At 42.0% G+C, this 4,394-nt stretch overlaps 1 protein-coding gene across 1 annotated transcript in view; it reads right to left on the bottom strand.

Moving 5' to 3' along the window:
* The window catches only part of NCOA7 (nuclear receptor coactivator 7), a 102,156-nt gene extending 97,782 nt beyond the window's left edge, over positions 1-4,374 (bottom strand). Inside the window, 2 exon segments of the mRNA XM_009645251.2 lie at positions 2,250-2,430; positions 4,213-4,374. The gene's annotated coding sequence lies outside the window, so the exon portion shown is untranslated.
* Between the last annotated feature and the right edge of the window lie 20 nt (positions 4,375-4,394).

The following is a 4,394-nucleotide window of genomic DNA, read 5'->3' as shown; positions in this document are numbered from 1 at the left end:
TGCAATTCATTTGAATACAAATGATCTAACATCATTTAATCCGTTGTCTTTGCGATATGGATGCTGAGAATACCTTAACCTGAGAAAATCTTAAATTCGCGTTGCTCATTCATTTCAGGATTGGGCAAATTCATTTTTTCACTGCTTGCACTATCCTGATGGAGGTAAAATGCAAGTTTGCTATTTTAATCACTCGCAAATTGTGAATTTTTACCCTAGAAAAAGATTTCTCACACAAACTCACGCACCTAAGAACGCATGGAAGACAGAACATACTTGGGATACTGAAGTACGATGTTTGAATGGGTTTTCACTTCAGTGTGTATTGATAGAGCTGCATACATTATGGAGAAAAAAAATTGTCCCAGGTACAGCATGGTTATGGCCTGCACTCAGTTCAGCTTTCACTGATATGAGAAAAAAATATCGTACTGCTCGTGTGTGGTTCATGTACTATTTTTTTTAACATCTGCAACTGTTAGCTTACGGCTCGTTTATTTAAGAAAGACACCCTGCCATAAGGAGTAACACTGATGAGCTCGAATACCGTTAACAGTCCAGTTTTGAAAAGGCATAAAAATAAAGGTGACACCAATCTTGTCTTTTTCCGTTAGCAGTCATCCTGTTTTTCCCAACTGCTCTTACAATTATTCCCCACGAAGTAGTCACAAAATAGGTTTCATACAGGCAGACTTTTATGCATAATTGAGGCTCTGCTTGATCCTACCATGCACCGGGGGTTGACTTCTGTAACAATACATTGCTATTTTTAGCCTGGTTTCTTCGGTTTATGTAATGATGAATTTTCTGAGTGTCCCCAACTAACCCTGTAACTTTGAATTGATTGTCTAGATATAACTCATTTTGACAGAAGTATGGAAACTTTCTACAAGTTTCACAAAGGTGAAAGAAACCAGAGCTTGAAACTTTTATAAGAAGTTCTCCCCTAATAAATGATTCTGTGCACCCGTTTCTACTGTCTAGTAGAGCAAAACAGAAGGTGCTTCCAAAATGCTCTGCAGAAGAAAGACTGTAAAAGAAAAGAAATTTGCCGAGATACGTGAGGAGATGACAAAAAAGTCCTATTTGTTTCAACTAAGATACTTTGTTGAGCTCAGGGGACACTGGATGAAGCACCCCACCGCCACACCTTATCCCAAACCCCAGAATCACGTGCATTTTAACACAGGCTAAGAGAAAAAAGGCTGACACAGGTTTTCCTGGGCAAAATACAGCATCAGGGGAAGAACGGAAGATCAAGGAAAACAATAAAAGAACTTGCAAAAGTATTTATAAAAATATTGCTGGTGAGTTACTCCCCCATTTTTCTTCAGGATCTTTAAAATATTTTCTGTAAATAGTAAATGACTAGTCTGCACAGTATTAAGACGTGACACTGCAAATTCTCATAGACTGCCCCCTAGCTCTACCTAAATTAAACTACAAGAAGATAGAGCAAGTCACTGTACAGCTTGGAAGATGATCTTGGAGCTAAGGGTATCAGAGCTGCTGTAACATTTGGACAACACCTTTTGAGATTTTCCTTAAGATTACTTCCATGAAAACACTATTATGGTGAAAACAGATATAAGAAATATAAACTACAACAGTATTTTTCCCCTAGAAAATCATTACAATCTAACGGTTCCATTCTGGCCGTACATGGAAATAAAGCACAAAATAGCAAAAAGACTGAGCATCATCTTTTCCTTCCCTCTCCTCTCCACCTCCCTGAAACGGGGATGATGTACATTTTAAATCAGGCTAACTTAAAGAAGAAAAGCTGATGTCATGACTTTCCAGATCAAATACACAGTGGAGAAAAGAGAGGAGTGATAAATACACACATTACACATAGTTATAAACATCATTTATTTACAGCTTCTGTGCAAATCAAGGATTTTCACTACTGCTGAAGCGTGTACCCCCAGTACTAAAGACAATTTGTACTTACCATTATATAGCGGAAACATACCCAAATAATATACTTTTGGTAAATTAGCACATTACTTTGATGTTATTCTTACTCGTTTTTACCTAGTAAGCCTACTGTCACACATCAATTAACATGGCAAATTAAAGTAATGATAATATGTAATATATTCATAAGGAACAGACAAGTTAATTGCATGCTGCTTTACCGCTTGCATTTAAAGTAATTGCTCTGCTTTTCAGGTTCCAAAATTCACCTCTGCATAGCAAACTCTGAAAGCTGGGGTACAGTACCTCTAACACTGAATGTTACTCACTTGGTTTTACCGACACACCGCTGTTAAGTGAGAAGAAACATCGGCCTCTGACATTCCTTCCCCGGCGCTTTTGGGAGGATCATTCTTCTCCAGCTAGCATCGCAGGGATGCAGGCACAGGCACTGGCTGCTTCTGCGCTGGCAGGAGGCTGAATCGCTGACAGTTTCACTGATGCGTTTCTCTATCGGATATAGGAAGCCAGAGAAGAGGCATAATCTTTTGTCAGTGCACATGACTTGTACAGAAAAGAAAGCTATTTCTAAAAATAACTAGACAGCATATGACTCTCAGTGCTACTTTCCTGGCGGTCTAGTGGTCAGTCCCCCACCCCCCCAACCTGGGTTCACATCCAGGAAAAGATTTTTTATTTCAGTAAAATTTGTCTTGCACATACATTAAGAGTTTTCACTACTCTTATGGCTGTAATCAATGACCATTACACTGCCCAGCAGAAATTTAGTATGATGTACTACATATCTTGAAAATAACTTGCTAATTGTCAAGCATAACAAGAGCAAGAATTATTTGTTTCTACATCTAACAGTTTCCTAAGGCATGGCCAAAACATGTTCACCCGCCCTGCCGTCAGCCATGAGATCCCATCTTTCACAGGCTCAGCTACTTTTGTCGGGGGCGGGGGGGAGGATTATTTTGCCAAGGCATGGCCAAAACATGTTCACCCGCCCTGCCATCAGCCATGAGATCCCATCTTTCATAGGCTCAGCTACTTTTGTCAGGAGCAGGGGGGAGGATTATTTTGCGTCTATCACTACGGCACACCCCTGCCTTCCTCTGAGGTGTCGCACAACAGAGGCCCTCTAAGAACAAACAGTGGACACAACCCTTCTGTAACACGTCTTCAACGCTGTTAACGCAGCTGATGTGGACCTACCCTAGTTTTAACCTAGCTGTCTCAAGCATCACAGCCACGGAAACACAGAAGTCAGTACCCCTCCAAAACCCACCTGAGAAGCACTCAGGGTGGGGAGGCCTATGCTTTCACAAGCACAACACTGTGGACCTAGGGAAGCATACAAACAGCCTTAAAGCTAGCTCAGTTTCTGCAGTATAGAACCACCCTGGTATTTGGTTGGTGTTCCATTCAGGTTCTGAGTTGCAGGAAACCAGGTCCCACTTCACCTTTCTCTTCAACAAGGGACACAGATTACCTGCTGGGACCAGGAGACCTCTCTCACCTAAACACATCCCCCTCTTTGCAGTGGCCTCAAGCCACAGCAGTGCCTCAGTTTGAGCTGTGGTCTGCCTCCAGCTTTGTCTCCTCAAGGCCTGAAATGCCTTGGTCTTACCAAGTAAGTTGCTATCGATACACACATGTGAAATGCAGTTCTTGCAGTATGTAAGACATCAGACTGTATCTAGTAGGCTTGATCGTAACCTCACATTTTATAAGTTACCTACCTCATTGCACAGTTAAAATTGCTAATTTGGACAAAAGAAAGCTCCATTGCAATCAAGATACACATTTTGTTCAAGCCTGCTACTGTGAAAGGTTTGGCACGAAATGAACCATTGGCTGAACAGGGACTCTGGTGAGACAGAAACCAAACACCCAAGCCTCCCGAGTACCTCCCTGAGGAAAAGTGGTCTCTGTAAGTTTGCTTTCAGACTCTAAAGCTTTTAAAGATAAGCTAAAGCGTATTTGCAGAGTCGACAAGCATATAGTCTGAAGCTTATCTATCTTAACATGGAAAAGGTTTCTTATATAATGCATTTCAGAGGCGAAGGGTGTGAGAATTTGTGCAGAGCAAACCCTCTTCCGTTACAGATGCTGCTTAACTAGGGAAAATTACTTTTGCTAGTACAGCTCGCCCATCTCCTTTGCTCATGAAACCAACACGCCAGAGGAAAAAGCACTTATGCAGACATCATCTGCATCGATGGCAAAGTTTTCACTCCTCTCACAGAAACCTTACCAAAAGACAGGAAAGTCACACATTCATACCTATGGCGTAAGAGGGCCCTGGCAGTGGGTGAGCTGCCAACCTGGTGTCCCTCTGTGGAGCCACGGGCTTCCACTTGAGGTGGGCCTTCTGATCGGCTCTCCCATGCAGTCAGAACACCGAAAACCGGAGACGTTGCAGTCTTTTTTGTGTTTCCACAGCCTGCCTGAAGAGCAGCCAAGAC

The sequence above is a fragment of the Egretta garzetta genome, unplaced genomic scaffold, assembly GCF_000687185.1.
Source record: "Egretta garzetta isolate BGI_Z169 unplaced genomic scaffold, ASM68718v1 scaffold18, whole genome shotgun sequence".
Taxonomy (NCBI): Eukaryota; Metazoa; Chordata; class Aves; order Pelecaniformes; family Ardeidae; genus Egretta; species Egretta garzetta.
This window is presented reverse-complemented; position numbering and strand designations above follow the sequence as displayed.